Source organism: Myxocyprinus asiaticus, chromosome 49, assembly GCF_019703515.2.
Source record: "Myxocyprinus asiaticus isolate MX2 ecotype Aquarium Trade chromosome 49, UBuf_Myxa_2, whole genome shotgun sequence".
Taxonomy (NCBI): Eukaryota; Metazoa; Chordata; class Actinopteri; order Cypriniformes; family Catostomidae; genus Myxocyprinus; species Myxocyprinus asiaticus.
Genome location: NC_059392.1, coordinates 10324495 through 10342358, shown reverse-complemented (window position 1 = coordinate 10342358; position 17864 = coordinate 10324495). Strand labels below are relative to the sequence as shown.

Here is a 17864-nt window from a genome sequence, read left to right as displayed (position 1 = left end):
CTAGAACTAGACAATGGCCTCAATGTGACCGAAATTAGTGTCAGGGTCTTTCTTGCTGCCCACCCTACCTCTGTCTGAAGGTGGCTGTGTGTACACAAGAGTGCAGGTCTGTCTGTGTGCACACACCAAATAAATGAGTTGTGTGTATGCATTGTTTGAGTACACAGCCCCAGTGTATATATTAGCAAAGTGACTTGACCCTGGCAGACTCAGGCCACTGTTTTACCCATTGCTGGGTCGTGGGAAAAAGGGGAGACCTCCTTTCACAGCTGCTCTGGCTGTTGCATTGAACCAATGGAGGTGCGGACCCTGCCGCCCCCCTCCCCATCAGTCCCATTCACATCGCAGACTGCTGCCTTTTCATAACGTTCCCCCTAAACTGCGCTCCCCCCACCCCCCCCCCCCATCTTCTTAAATACACTTCCCTATTGAAGCAGTGTTTTGCATGGTAATGTCATAGAGGCATTACTCAGCTTGACTAGCTATTCTCTTCTTGAGTAAATCAACCACACGTCGCCAGTAGACAGTTGCCACTTTAAGCAATCCACTGTAAGAAAACTTTGCCTTTAATTAGCTTTTAATACAAAGTAATATCAATCAATTTTCTCCATCAGGCGAAAAACATAAATATAGACTTTAATTTATGTTATCATATACTGTACGTAATAGCACTACCAGCACCCCTCAACCTCATTATCTGCATTCATTGAAAGAGATTTATTTCCTATCAAGATGCATAATGCAGGGGGTATAATACAAATGAACGTACAAGTGAATGTACAAATGAATAGAAGCTATGGAACCTCGTTTATAAATTCAAATCTCTAAAGAATTTTAGCTTCTTTTTCAAAGGACCAGAGGCTTTCAAGCAAATGAAAATTATCACAAGTAATACATCTACAGTTTGGTTTGGATCAATGCCTTCTATACAACGTTTAGCAAGCCTGAGAAAACCACTGCATAAATCTCATAATAAACTGTTGCTTAGAAACTTTCAGCCAGCTGAGAACATTTCAATCACAAAAGAAATCAAAGTTTATGATGCTGAAATTCTATTAATGAACACATAATTGTAATGCTAATATAACCAGTACAATCAGCATAGACACAATTAGTGGTCTACCAATATATATATTTTTAATGGCTGATACCGATATACAGTATACATGATATAATGATAGCAAAAAACATGTACGCAAAATTGCTGAAATTAAATGCACATTTTTTACAAGATGTACGCAAAAGTACTCTAAATATATTGGAACATTTTCATTCTCCTTTGATAAAGCTGTCTGTAGTATTCAAAATGACAAAATAGAAACTAACACATCTAAGAAATCAATCTAGGGGTCACAGTTATCAGCCAATGTCGATAATTGCAAGATGAAGAAAAACCAGCCGATTAATCAACTTGGCCAATGTCTATCACTAAAAAGAATGTCCTCTAACTATCAAGATATTCTAGACCAAATTAGTCCCATTACAACTTGTAATGTACATGGCTCGTACAAAAAGGTGTGACTTTTAGACCAACCAATCAGATTTTAAAGTCGATATAAAACAGGGATACAATTTTAGAAAGGAAACGCCTGTGAACACATTTGGCTACTCATTTTATATTTAATTATGCAATACAAATGACTGTTGTATGTAAATAACCTGTAATACACTTCCCTCATCTCATTTCAAACCCAATGTTTTCCTTATTTCGTGGTACACAAACGTTATTGTTCTATTAAAATCATGGTTAGGTTTAGGTTAGGAGTTAAACTTCGATTTGTTTGATTATTTTTCTCTATGGAAGTACAATTTAGATTTCATAAGATTCCGTCATCTTGTACCATTTTTTACAACTGGTCATGAGACTAGGTTGACTGGACTTGATTAAGAGCACTAGCAAGGGGGAATTTCTGTATTTTTTACCCCACGTTTATCCATAAACAGTGAGCTGATATGAACCATAGTTCTAATTCCGCAGATACAAGTCTGGAGTATACAAGTTCTAACTGAATATCAATAATTCCTGATACATTTTCGAAGCAATGCACTAACAGCACAATCTTCTGTTGCATTTACAAATGTAATGGTGCAAGTCAACAGACAGCACATCTTGTTATTCAGTCCTATAGATTTTTGTGTGCATGTGTGTGTGTGTGTGTCGCAGAAAATGTGTTTATGTATGCTGCCTCATCGCTCTCCTACGTGCATTATATTGAGTTCCTCTATCAATGTGGGGGCTCGTCCGGGTATGGCGAGAGGCAGCAAAAGCACTGGATGAGGGTGAAAGGTGGCTAGCTGGTATGGAGAGGGGGGGCTCATAGCCAAAGGGTGCTAAGTCCCCTCTGATCCTCAGTTTTTAATTCTTCAATTCAATTCTTCCTCTGGGCGATCGTGATCTAGAACTAGGCCAATGTCACAGACTTTTCTAACATAAAGGAAGGTAAAAAAAGACTCTCCCTCTCTTTTCCACCACTTTCGCTTTCTCTGACAAGCTTCTTCTCACTCAAGGATTTGTTGTGACTTTAGATGGTCTTCCGCTTCACTGTTAGCTTGTTAGCATAGTCACATGGTTCCAGCGCAGTACAGAGTGCAACAGTCTGGTTCCGGAAGTAAATATCCCATTTATTTTTTCCCTAGGCTAAATTATTTTTAACGATAATTTATAAACCTTTAATGACAGACTTACCTTGAGCTTCGAGGTTGTTAATCGATGGTATATGCTTCTGTATAAGCCATTAGTCCGTGTTGTTTCAACTTACTTTTTTATATATCGTGTTTAATAGCAGAATTCCTGTTGAAGACCTACACTACTAACAAGCTTTGCAGCGACCGCCAACTCCCATGACACATGGTGAATGACGAAATCGAGTAGGTCCGACACTCTCAAACAATTTATTTATTTGAAAATAAATATATTGCTTCGATACTTATAATCATCGACTTCAAATCAATAGTTTTATATTTTTCCATAGTTTTTCATTCGATTACGTCATTAGCAAAGCTTCATGGGATTGTAGTTTATGCCCTCATGAAAGACCTTATGTATGCAGTCTTGTATCTCTGTGTTTTTGTACGATTTTCAAATACTTTTTTGCATCATAGCGTGATTCGCTTCGGAGTTAGTTGGTTCAGTTCATCGCTTAGAACACTTTTACGAAGGATTCTATGAAATCCCTATGGAAATTATAAATGGGAAAATTACTTCCGGAACCGTGATGGCTGAAAAAGTGGGCTCGTACTGTTGTGCTCTATTAGTGTAGAATGCTGCTTAATGGCTAACAACCAGCCTAGATCAAGTCAGATTCCTTGTGATGTAATAGTAATCTCTTTGTCAGAAAGACCTCTAACACTCCTACTATAAAACTTAAAAGCTAAAGAGCATTTCAGGGAAGTACTCTGAAAGCACAAAGACTTCCACACTCTATGTATTATGTATTTTCTCAGTATGATACAATATGAAATTATATGAACTGTAGTGCTGCTTACATGGACTGCTTTCTGACTTGCTCCACACTGCCTTCACAAGAGTGCCATAAAATGAGGCTACTTTCTTACTTCTGTGCCGGTGTTAGCACTCTGAATACACTGCGTGGGAGAGAGTATGTGAGTTTGAGAATTTCGTGTTAAAGCAAGAGGAGAAAGAAAAAAAGGTGCTCATTTCTTTTTCAATCTGTGTTTCACAATGCATGTGTGCCTGGAGAATTGCAGCTAAAGTTCACATGGGGGAGGGAAGGTACCTGCCCCCATCTTGCAAAACCCACTAGAGTCGGGAAGGGGGGGCTGGAAAAAGACTGAATGAAAAAAGTGCCATTGAACTCTGACTTGAAATTGTGAAGGGAGAGAAAGAGAGAGGGGTTTGAGTCTGAAGAGGGTTAGAGAGAGGGCTTTAGATGGGGGGATGGAGGGAGCGATGTAGGAGAGAGAGGAAAAAGAGTGAGGGAGGGAAGGGAATTAGGAAGGTGAAGGACTGAACCACCCTCATAGCCTTTCCACATGAGCACACCTTATATACACACACAGCACCAGAACTTCTGCAATATTTTAAAGGGATAAGAGTCTGAACAAAAGAATTAAATATAGATCACACAAACGGCCTTCCCATCTCTTGTCTGGCAACAGTGTGGAAACAAATTGGATCAGAGCATTATATGGAAAGGAGTAAGCGAGGGAATGAGTAATGGGCTATACTGTCATGATTAGGGTTGGGTAAGTAAAAAAGTAATCCACTACAAATGAATAATTACTTCTCTAAAAATTGTAATCAGATTATTTTACTGTCTAAATTAATTTCCAATTAATAATTATTTTATTTGAAGTTACTTTCTAAAACACTTTTCACAGAAAAGGTTGTTTTTCCACTTTTTTTTTCATTCCTTCAGCTGTCACAGAAACTTAAAGGATAGTTCACCCAAAAATGAAAATTCTCTAATCATTTACTCACCCTCATGCCATCCCAGATGTTTATGATTTTCTTTCTTCTGCTGAACACAAACGAAAATTTTTAGAAGAATATCTCAGCTCTGTAAGTGCTGAATATCTAAGTGAATGGTGACCAAAAATGTGAAGCTCCAAAAAGCACATAAAGGCTGCATAATAGCAATTCATAAGACTCCAGTGGTTTAATCCATGTCTTCTAAAGCGATCCAATAAATTTTGGGTAAGAACAGATCAAAATATAACTAGATTTTTACTATGAATCTTGACATCAGCAGTCTCCTTCGCTATCATGATTTCAATCTTGATAACATTTCCTAGTGCCATGTAGCACTCTGCACATGTGTCAAGCACTAGGAAGTGTAATCAAGCTTGAAATTATGATCATGCCTTGAGACTGCAAAGGCAAGATGTACAGTGAAAATTAGTACATTTTTGGCCTGTTCTTGATTGGATCGCTTCAGAAGACATAGATTTCACCACTTTATGCTGCCTTTATATGCTTTTTGGAGCACCATTCAAAGTTTTGGTCACCATTCACTTGCATTGTATGGACCTACAGAGCAGCTATTTTCTTCTAAAAATGTCAGTTTGTGTTCTGCAGAAGAAAGTAAGTCATACACATCTGGGATGGCACGAGCGTGAGTAAATAATACGAGAATTTTTATTTTGGGTGAACTATCCCTTTAAACAGATGTACATAAGCACATGTGTATTGTCCATACATATTACTGTTGTAGAAATGTGTAACCCGAGTAATGTACTTAAAGGTAATTATCTTATATGAAAATCAGTAACTGTAATCTGATTACAAGAATTTAAAATGTAATGTGCTACACTAATTTTGACCTAAATACAGTAACAAAATACTTTGTAATCAAATTACACCCAACACTGGTAACGATCATAAAGATACTGATCTCACTTTTTATGGTTCAAAACAGTTATAAACGAATATGACCAAAGCAACCTATAAATATTTAATTGGATCCTATTCAATGTCAATATAATCTTGACCAACCGTTTTCAACTTTAATGTGGTCTTATACTATAAGAATTTTAGACATTTTAATATTGTATTATATTGTATTGTATTGTATTGTAAATTAAACTAAACAAAAATCCAAGAAGAAAATTTCAACTCTGGAGATGGACAAAAAAGCAGTAAAACTGTATTAGATCTTAGCTGGCCACCTTCCTGATTCAGAATACCAATTACAGTGCATCCCAGCGTCTGTCTTCTTGTTCCAGGGTAACACACAAACATAAATTTGGAAATGAACATGTAAGCCTTTGCCTTGCAGGATACTGCTCGGACTGGAGTCATGTGACATACAAGTCTGCTTTACTCCTTACCACCAATGAGCAAGGGCAAACACTGTTGCCATAGTAATCCCTCCTATATTTGCTACCCAGTATTTTGGGGGGTAAAAAGAAACCTGTTTTTATGTCAGAGAAAGCCCTGAACAATTTCACACCAAAATTGTTAATACAAATCCTAAATATAAACACTATATCCAAGCACAAAATGTTCCTGCTTCATATACCCTTACTTTCTCAAAACAAATATGGTTATTCATTATTAAGGTTTAACAAGCACCTACATACTGTATGTTCAGAATTTGTACATGAATACTTAATTGTTAGTGCATACACAGAACAACCATCTTCTACAGGTCATGCAATGGAGGACTAACAGATAGAGAACCTGTTACTTATCTGACTGTTTAACAGGTCTGCATGCAACCACATGCAGAGTAAAAATCAAGGTTAAGAGCGCATGACAATGCCTTAGGGGTCCACAACACTCACCTGACCTCTGTGGTCATTTGATTGCCGTGTTTTATTATTCACTTGCAGCATCGAAGTCTCCAGTACCTGCAAAAAACAGATAACTGGATCTTACTATATTCAACACAAATTAAAGTTTAAATACTCAGAAATACCCATACAAGTATAGCATTAGGCTATATAACTTCTGCTAGCTTTGGCTGTTTGATGCATGATGCTGTTATAATTTTATTTTATAATCTGGTTGAATTTCACTGATCTTTCATTTTTGTGAGGCCCATAAATTATCATACATAGTGCAACTATAAATAGGTAACTAATTTTAAAACACTATTTTTTATATGCATACTGCATGAACTAAATGAACTTAAAAGGCCATCTGAAGTCAAGTTCAACAGCACTTCTTTAGTCATGAAGATTCAGAACATAAAATGACAATTATGCAAGACTCAAAAACACAACATAAAGGCATTAACAGAATAGAACTGAAATTCACAGCTTGTTATGCAAGAGGATCCCATATAAATCTTCTTACATAACCTCTAAAAACCAGTGCTGGTTTTAAATGTTTGTGATCCCTGGATTAATAAACTATGTAATTCTCGAGAAAAAAAATAAATAAAAAAATACATGAAAATGAAAATTCTCACATTGTATATAGGGAAAACAAATAGTTCAATGTTGCCATAAATTAGAAACGATTAATGTAATATGAGAAGCAAATAATTTACTAGATGGATGACTATTTGAATTTCGATATGAAAAAATAACTTTCTTGCCTGCTTCCTTCAATCAAAAGCTATCAGCTTTATAGAAGCTATATTTTAATACACCCATACATATACAAATGCATATATATCTTTTATTTTGAATGATACGTTTGACATGTTTTACTCACGCGGAAATATAACGTGAATTTTGAAGATTTGCGGCTTTGGAGCGCAAACAAAACTTTAGAGAGACGAACTAGTAACATAAAAAGAGCATGTTATTAGCTGTTCCTGTTATTATACTCTTACACGTGTATGACAACTCATAGGAATAAGTTGTTTATTTGTTTTCAAAAATTAAAGCGTCTTAAAACTTCTTACACGATGCTAACAGAATAAATATGTTAAAGTCATTGATATTTTCGCCAACTCTTCGGCTGTGTGTCAAAATCTAGTGAGCTACCTACTTAGACGGCGTTTTTAGGTAACACAAGCGCGCTATGAATCAGCTGAGAGTTTTTGGCGGGAGTCGGATAACCGTTTTGGGCATCAGTGGGTGTCTAGGTCGGTAGCTCGGTAGGTTTTGAAACACAACCGTCGTGTTGTTTATTTAACGGCAAGTAAATGGACGAAATATTTCGTGCAATACTGAGGAAAAAAAAAAAGAAAAGAAAGAAAAAGGGCGCTAAAAAAGTACAGAAAAATTAGGCTAGGCTATATATGGCCTATATGATTATCAGTTAGCAAACAGTCGGTTAAAGCTAAAAATAAAAAATAATAAATAAATAAATAAATAAATAAATAACACTATCGCTTTAAGAAGAAGAAAAAAAAAAGAGGTACCAAAAACATTTATTTTAATATGAAGAAAAGGGCGAAAGAGGTCTTTTTAGGCTTTTCTCTGTGTGAACGTAAGCTTCTAAGCTTATGCTTTGCGTAGACATTTAAATTTTTCTCATTATTATCCTATTAGACAACGTGCAATATTTTAATACGACGTTTTACCAAGGCCCTAAACAGCCTCATTCATCGTGACTAATATTCAGCCTCAGATATTGAGATTTAATAAAAATAAAATAAAATAAAATAAAAAAACTTTAAAATATGTTCTCATGCTGCATTAGGCTGCACTGAGCCCTGCCCATGTAAGAGTCCAAATAAAGGATGATTTTCGTTCCCTTTTCATTGCTTGGATCAGAGGCCGTTGCTAAGATACCACTCTGAGAATTCATAAGTTCAGAGGAGAAATGATTGACATTTTCTTTTTGAAGTAAAAATGAAAACTGAATAATAATAGAGAAAAAGTCCCGTTTTATTGTGAATTACAGTACCTGTTTGAAGCCTAATCTGTTTGAATGAAATTCATGACAGCAGAGTGCAAACAAAATTAGACAAAAGGTTAAATATACAGTAGTGATTTATATGTGCTTTAAAAATAGATCTTGTCATGCACAAACTTCAATTTTAATATTTTAATACAGTTGCATACAACTCCTCTATACTATTATTGTCACTTTTGTGCTTTCTAAAGGCTCAACCACTGCTGCAGTTAAAATGCATTAGAGATGTCAACATTAGAGAAACAAAGAGGTGTTAAATTTGACAAAAATGACTGGTCTATTATATTACTAATATTGACTAATTGGATTTGCTCACAGAAAGAAGATGATTCTAAAGAAGCAGTTTTTTTTCCAAATGAAGGAGTGATTAGTGGGCAAAACAAATACATTTTATTAGCACTTTTTTTAATGTGAATTAACCGTGGCATATAGTTTAGACAAAACTGAAGCTGAAACACCCTCAAAAGCCACTTTGCCATTCTCTAACAATCCTTAGAGAATGAAAATGCAACAGTAGCAAATTTTGAGGCCTCCATAAATGGTAAAACCCTGAATCTTGACATAATATCAGGGATGCAAAGTCCTGAAACACACACACTATATATATATATATATATATATATATATATATATATACACTGTATCTGTACTATTTATTGTTGAATAAATATGAAAAATCTGTCCTCTCATAGACATGGTCAGGGCATTATCAGAACAAAATATAGGCAATATATAAAAAACGAATTTGTAACATTTTGGACGCATTTAAATATCCCCCCCAAACCCCCTCTGTGGCACCCTTTTCGCACATATTTTTAATCTGGAGTGAAATTGAGATGCAGAGTTGGTTACATTTCATTCAGATTAGTATTAGAAGTAGACAATGGCAGTGCTGCATATGCCAGGTGCTAAGACAAGACTCCATCTGCTGGGGCCCCTAAAGCAGGACCAGACACATATTAATGTGGGAAAATGTCTGAGACAGGCCTCTTGCTGCACCTCAGACTCTATTTGTGTCATGCATCTATTACACGTCTGTGCCCACCATCATAAATTTCAACATCTGATGATTTGTGTGAGACAAACAATAAAGGTGGACATGGAACTGAAGCGATCAGCAATTACAGACACTATTAGAGGTGAAGGCAGTGATGTTACTGATGCTAAAAATGTGTGTGTGTGTGTGTATATATATATATATATATATATATATATATATATATATATATATATATATATATATATATAAAATTGAATGCATTTAGCAAATGTTCCATTTTGTGCAAAATCTCAGGGAATACTGACACCAAAATGTTTAAAAAAAGAATATGCATATGGAGATTTTTATGTTCGCCCTTATTGGGTCAAAGAAGAGCATACTAGACATAAATAAAAGTGTTTCTAGGCTATTTAGAGAATGAATAGATTGTAAAGATCTAAATGTATCACACACAGAAGCTAATGTCTCGAATTCATTTACCTACAGTATTCATCATCACACTCCAGGATCAAAAGTGACCATGTATGATGTAGTGCTGAGACTGGGATTAATGAAAATATTACTTAAAAAAACTACAATAGATAAGCCTACACAAACAGGCCTAAAAAAATAAGGGGCCTATGTAGTCTACTAAAGTCTATTCCACTAAGAGTCATAAGTATAGCCTGTTTAAAATAGCATGATGTCATAAATGATGTCCTATTGACCATCAAAATTTAGAACAGCAGAACAATTCTAAAAACTAAAAAGCATATTTTAAACAAAGACACATTCTGTCAATCATTCTAAAATGACAGGTGTACAAAAAAAGAGAAAACATTCTATAGGTTACATTCTACAATAAACAATACACACGCATTATTGCCTAATGGCAGTACAATAAGACACAAAGAGTGTCGAACCACACACACACACACACACACACACACACACACACACACACATCTAAGGTTTGACTACGCGTTCCCATATTATATGACGACCACGTGACCCACAAGATCCGACCAATCGGTTGCAGCACCTCCATTAACCGAATCCTGTAATCCCGAATTCATACATCAACACCATCACGTCTATGATGGAATGTTGCCCGACACAAACACACTTCAAAGTATGAACACAAGTATCTTTCCGCCTTCATATCACTTCGGAAGCGGAGGAACTGTCCGCGTCTGAACGCTTACTGCCAACGTACTAAGGGGTCGTTCACACAGAACGCATTTTGAACGCTCGTCCGGGTTGTTTCCACTGACATGCCTGTTTTTTTTGCGTTTTGTAGATGCCGCATCAAGTTAAAAAAAGACACCTGCGTTCTCTTCTATTCGTTGCGCTGCGACTATATATTTTTAGCGTATGAACACGTTCGGTGTGAACGGCCCCTAACGCGTCCTTATATGTAGCTTGAGGCAGATTCCAGCATGAACGACAATAGCGATGTTTAAAATCCATTTCGTCCACATAAGATATTCCAAGTCATCCAGACCACTGAAAACCATTGCTACAGCGCGAACACGCATGCCTACCGGACTGGATGCTCTTTGAAGCGGACATCGCCGTCTCCTCCATACCCCTGCGCTCCATCCTCCGGCTTTCCCATTCAAAGCGATCCGAAGATTTTGGAATTAGTTTATACTTTCGGTTCTCTAGCTTTATGATATCACATAAACTCATACAGCTAGATAACCAAAGAGAAAAACTAACCCGTGTCTCTTAAAGGGACCGCCGCGTACGCCAGATGCTGCTTCTGTTGTGGTCACATGGAGCTATTGCATTCGCTGGTGCTTGTGCAGTTCCGATACAGTCTTATTCTTTCACTCGCACACACAATCTCTCTCACACACATGCACGTGGGTTAATAAAAGACGCTGTGTATTTTTGTTACTTTTTTTTTTTTTTTTTTTTTACATTTTTATAATGGACTGCCCATGCATTTGTTGGTCCACTATATCACCATCGTTTGAACACCACTGTCAAGTTGTGTCTGAAACACACATCTATCCTTATGCTGTTGGCCTAGCAACGATGTTTAAGTCGGGCCATAAAATCAACATCCACCACAAAAACGGCCGATTACAACAGAACACGTGCTTTAATGAAGCATAGAGAGCTTCAAAACGTCCGTGCGCGTCTGGATTGCCATTTACGCATCAATTAAGGCACTCAGTGGTTTAAAATGACAATTCTTCCCATCCTGTTTTAAAAGTAGGGGGGAAATACTTCTAAAAAAAAAAAAACACAAAAAATCACTATTAGAAAAAAATCTGAAGAACAAATGTACATATTGTATCTACACTCTCAAGGATGCTTAAGGATATTTAGGCCCACATTGGGTAACTGACATACAATATTAATAGCTAATTTCTTACACTGAAATAGGCTAACGGGCCTATTGAAATATATATATTTTTTTTTAATCCTCTAAAATTCCAAGACTTCAAACTGTTCTACTCCAACTGATTTGTTTGGAATTAGAAACACTGTATCTAAGAGGCAACCACTTATAGATTTGCTGCAAACAAGCAAATCAAACGAATGCAAGCAAATAAACAAACTTAAAACACACAAAATCTCCAAAAAACAGCTGATGCGGCCGTTAATTCCAAAATCACATAAATCAGTGAAAACAGCTTGTGTAATAAATCAATCAATAAATAAATGCAAGTCTTAGACTTAAGACTAACATTATAGGACTAAGCATGTGGCAACTGATTAAACCTTAAAAATTAAATAAATAAACAAAAGTATTCAGACTAACACATAAAATGAAAACGAAAAACGCGTAGGTTTAAAGACAGTTAGCAACACACGGCGGCAACCTAACTATCACATAACTCTCACCAATGAGCGTTTAATGCCATAACAAAAAAGTACTCACAATTACATTTCACGTCCATTTATCCGAAGTACTTCTCTCCATGTTCTCCCCAGTGTTTACTCGCTCAAAAACGGAACAAAACATCCATTTCACACAAAAGCGTGAGTTGAATCTCAGACACTTTTGATTTACGGAGCACTTTTTGATGTCTTTTATCTGTTGTATATTTATCTGTATCCTGCGCGATTTTCTGCTAAAGCACACATCTTTTAATGTGAAATCTTAAACGGATAAATAGCAAGTACGAGTAAGCGCGAGGCTCCGGCAGCGACACTGACGAGGCGAACGGAAGCAGATTGAACTGAGGGGCTCCTGGGCAGGGCCACGGGGTCACACCGCCAACAGAACTGTGATGTCACCAGCATTAACCATTAATGCTTATTGATACACATGGCTGAACGAGCACTATGCATCTCTAAATCTGACCTCTGTAACCTGCAACTGAAAGTACTTTTTAAGCAAACATCCAGGAATCTAATACGCTTTAATAGACAATATGTGGGCTTGTAAACATGTTTAAATAGGCAACACAACCGCTTTCGGTTGGAGTTTTTTTTTTCTCTCGTGACAAAACTATATCGGCCTAAAAAAACACCATTAGTTGTTTAAAATTGTTTTAAATTTCAAGATTCATTTTAACGAGGTGTCACTGGGAAAATCGGTTGCTTACGCGCAAACACGCGCTGCTACGTTTCTTTGCTTGCTATTTAAATAATTTGTGTAGTATGCATCAATTGCATCTGTTGTATTAACGCGAGATCGTGATAAAGAATGAAGTTTAAATCCAGTTTGTGGTTCTGAATGTGGCCGAATATAAGAAGTCACGCGGCAATCTTTATGAGGAAGTGATTTCGCATTTGTGGCCGAATTATACTTTCTATTGGTGTTGCTTGCAAACGTTAAACTCGCATAGCTACATTATACGTATATAGAGCACGAGAGCAGCAAACAGTCCATTTAATTATTATTATTTTTATTTGTTTTACAGTTTCCCCCTGTATGCAGTTACAGGTTTGACTTTGGCATGATTTGAATACTTTATAATACGAGTGAGCCATAAATGACCAGAATTATTAACCATTCTGCAAACCACCAAGGCAACGTTAAACACCTCAAAGCAAAGCTGAAAAACTGAAAGAAATGTGCGCGAATTTGTGATGAAAACTAAAGGCTAAAATGCAATTTAATTCAATTCAAATATGCAAGCATGCATGCAGACAGACAAGCAGATGGAGTCTCTTTTCCTCCTAGTCTGTCTGTCTGTCTGTCTCTCTCTCTCTCTCTCTCTCTCTCTCTCTCTCTCTCTCTCTCTCTCTCTCACACACACACACACACACACACACACACATTTGGCCATAGGCCTATCCCTGTTTTCCCCAGTTTATTTGAAAATGGGATCCCCCGGTTTCTCCATGTAAAATAGAATGGAATGTTCCATTTTGTATGAAGAAAACAAGAGAATATTTCGGGAGGGGAAAAACAACACTGTCGTGCAAAGCAATAACCATCTGATATTTCCGCTCATAAACTTATGTGTGAGTGAATTAAGCAAAGATAAAGAAGGACGAGTAGAATAACATTACAGGCTTATATTGCACTCTAAAAATAGATATTAGCCTAAACTTGAACAATAAATCTCAGATAGCACTAAACAGTTTGCACGTGCAGGTTAAACAACACTAAGCATTTGAGCAATTGTGTATTACACTATAACATTTAATTTCATTAAGATTCGACTTAATGTATGTCTTTGGCCAAAATGTGTAATTGTATTTTTTTTTTAACGTTAAGGAGAGTATAAAGCAATCTGAAAAATAGCCCAGTAATGGTATAATGTAAATGTGCAATACTTTAAGTATTTGTGACAGCCACAAATAATAAATGTATTCGAAAAGTCATGCACTGCATTCCAGTGAATCGAGTTAGTTCTCGGGTTATAGTTATAAAAGAAAATGAAATGTAAAATAAAATTTGTTCATATACGCTTCGTATATTTTTATTGACATATCAATAAAAATTGTATTCGGATGTTTTTTTTTTGTTGTTTTTTTTTTACATATTTTTTAAACATTTCGTGAGGCTAAATCGAACAATAAGATACCTAAATAACGTTGTTTATTTTTAAATTGTAGGTGGTTGCGTTAGTTAAGATGTAGCAAACAAAGATCTCTCCCATATTTACACATTTGTATACACTCACACACACACACACACACACACACACACACACTCTCAAAGGTGATCACATGCTAAATACACAGCCTCGGGCACGCGCAAATAAACAGTTCATTACAGACCGTTTTGATGCGTACAGAAACCCATAAGAGATCAAACGATCAAATCCCATAGAGAAAAAGTGACAATATTTAGGCAGAACAGCAGACCCCTATTTCTATTCCCATGCTTATTTCTAATCATTTTTCAGTTTCCTTTTCAGGCCTCAGTGTTTCAAGCCATTAGATTTTGTTTGAACCTAAAGCTTGATACCGATTTTTATAGGCCTTATTATAAGGGCTTATAGCAAATAACAATGTACAACTTTAAAATATATATTGTTTTTTCTTATTCAAACCTTAAACACAGTTATTTTATTCACTTACAATGTCTCAACACATGCATGCATACAGGCTATAGGTACAGTATGCATGCATATATCATGCTTTGCCCACCCCCGCCCTCTGGTACACTCACATGCATACATACACACACATATATACACACCTCCACATGATTTAGACACTCCCGCTATTTGCGTCACGTCCTGTTTCGAATATCAGATGCAGCATGCTCATTATAGGTTACAACCACAGGACTGCATGCCCACGTACTGTAGCTGATAAGTCATGAATATTCTCGTTTCATTTCTCAATTTACATTTTGAATATATATAAAATCACATTTTATAGTTTTTCAACAGATTTGGTATTAGACCATTTAAAGGATCACTTATTACCGGGTGGCTCAAAGAAACGTTTTTAAAAGCAATAAAAGAGTAACGAATGTTATACTAGATATTCTGTTCAATGACCTGTAAAGAGATATAGCTATACAAAATAAATAAATAAATAAATAAATAAAAAATAAAAAAGATGTAGGAAATCTCACTCACTTATTAAAGCCAACAGGTAAAATGGAGCTGTCCATGGTGCTGAAGTTAAGCACAGAAAATCTTTGCTGAAGTTCCTTTAATCTTTGTTGATCATGTTGCTAACAAACTGTATGTGCAACTTTAGCATATGTATATTTTTTTTAATTAATGCATTTTTACTTTTAATATTTGCTTCACCATAGACATTTACTATAACTTTAGTCAGTTTAACCTCTATCTGCATTTCAACACCAAGAGGTCGTCTAATAAATAAATTATATATATATATATATATATATATATATAAATTAGGGCTAAGTGACTACTGAAAATTCACATTTCGTTTTCAGTAAACAAACTTATTGAAGATGATACACAAGCAATTCTCTTTCATTGTTTATCCTTTGAGATAAATTGCTGTATTTATTTGGATCTTCTAGTCAAAAGAAACTCTCATATATAAATCGTATATATAATACATTCTCTCGTAAATCGGACTAATAATTGTAATTGTAATTTAAAGTGGCTGAAACAATTTAAAAGGTTTTAAAGTCACTGTAAATCATTATCTAGAGCTTCTAAAGACAAAAATCTGTTCCGTAAACGTGGGGTAACTTGCAACAATTACACTTACACTATAAAGAATACATTAATAAACAAATAATTATAGAAAATCGGAAATAAATAACATTTTAAACATTGACAAAACATGACCGTTTTGTCTGTCCAAATTGTTTTAGTTACGTTTTCTCACCTATAGGCTGACACTGATGATCTTCTATAAGTGAACGCCTGTAGATTAGAAACATATGAAATAATCAAACTCAATTAACAAACAGGGATTCCTGTTTCACGCTGGTATGTTTATGGTAATTCCGTCACGTATGGCTATGAAACATATTTTACCTAATGTTTCACTAATTTTAAAATAATATGTGTATCAGGCTATATAATTAGCAAAACCATAGTCAAATGGGAAGTAAATTGTTGATATGGAGCATTGACACTCTGTGAGTTTACAAAGAGAAACACGTCTCTCTCTCTCTGTCTCTCTCTCTCTCTCACACACACACACACACGTTGGTGCAGCTATCATTATGAGGACTCTCCATAGCCATAATGATTTTTATACTGTACAAACTATAGATTCTACCCCCTAACCCTAACCCTAACCCTACCCCTAAACCTAACCCTCACAAAAACGTTCTGCATGTTTTTTAAGCGATTTAAATTATGGGGACACTACAAATGTCCTCATAAACCACATTTATAGCATAATACCCTTGTAATTACCAGTTTGTAACCTAAAAATAAAAGTCCTAGTAAACCACTTAAACCTGCCACCCCCCCCCCCCCCCCCCCACACACACACACACACACACGCACACACACACACCACAAACTCTAGTTTTATTTCCAAAAACGTAGGCATATAGGCTACTTTTTAAATAGGGCTGTGATATTGTGCCGATACTTTAGATCCATGTATCGATATTTATATTCAACTATTTGTGCATTCATATCATGTAAACAGACAAAAAAGTTGTCACACTGTTTCTTCCAAATCAATTTAATGAGCTCCCCAAGAGACAAAAACGAGCTACATGCTCTTCATCAGACAACATTAGGTTTTTAATTTAAATATACCCACATAAACTGGAATTGAAATCGGAATTGATTCGTAATCGAATCAAATTATGATATCGTGATGTATCGCAATATATTGTAAAGTGAGGTGCCAGGCAATACCCAACCCCCCAATTTTTTTTTTTTTTTTTTTTTTAAGTATCTAAAATTATATACAGTGTAGCCTATACTGAAACTAATTCTTAAGTCGTTGTGGCTGGGTAGAATACAGTGTAGAAAAAAGGGGGTCTGGGGCCTTTTGTGGGGTTCCAGGGATCCTCTTGGTCTCTTTTGTTGGTCCCTCCAAAAGCCTGATTAATTAATTTCACAGTGTAGCTCCGGAGAAGATTTTCCCACAAACAAGTGAGCGAAAAAAAAAAATCAGCCCTAAAGAAAGAAGTCAACATCAAGTTCAACAACGTGCGGGCTGCTCATTATCATGACAATAACGTCTGGGAGCACAGAAGTCCCCTTAACAAGAGCGTCTGGCGTCAATACACTCCACCTCCCGGACCCCGGAACATTTTCCCAGGCTCCTGGAACAATCGCACAACTGTTTGCTCCGCGGGCTCGCTTAATGATCACTTCTTACAACGCTCAAAAGATGATTTAGTTCAAATATACGCTACATTAACTCTGACAAATGGAAACTCTTTTTTTCCCTTTAACAAAAATAGCATGACAATTAGACTGAGTAAGGTAAAAATGAAGTTAGATTGCAATTTGAAGTTCGAAAACTTGTGTGACGAGTATAGGCTACTCACTTACCAAACTTGGGTTGATCCATTACACCACACAAGATCTAATCCACATAAGACCAAGAAACTCGTCCTAATTGCAATACACAAGAATAGCGCGTCCACGTCACTGTGCAAAAGTAGTAGTCAATTCATTCCGGAGCAATAAGTTGCAAACAGCTATTGGCTTTGGCTTGAGTGGTCTGACACGGCATCGGTACACAACGTGTTGTCCTACTCCAAAAACCGGCATCGCGTCTGTC

The 17864-nt window shown here is 36.2% G+C and overlaps 1 long non-coding RNA gene across 3 annotated transcripts in view; it reads right to left on the bottom strand.

Annotated features, from left to right (window-relative positions):
• Window positions 1-17864, bottom strand: part of LOC127438591 (uncharacterized) — a 45400-nt gene extending 27536 nt beyond the window's left edge. Inside the window, exons 1-2 of one of the 3 annotated variants that reach the window (XR_007896768.1) lie at window positions 17633-17864; window positions 6247-6312 (exon numbers count right to left, since the gene is read on the bottom strand). This is a non-coding gene — a long non-coding RNA (uncharacterized LOC127438591). Of the gene's footprint in view, window positions 1-6246; window positions 6313-10798; window positions 10915-12150; window positions 12424-17632 lie in introns of those variants that run through there. The other 2 variants (XR_007896767.1, XR_007896769.1) reach the window with 2 other exon arrangements.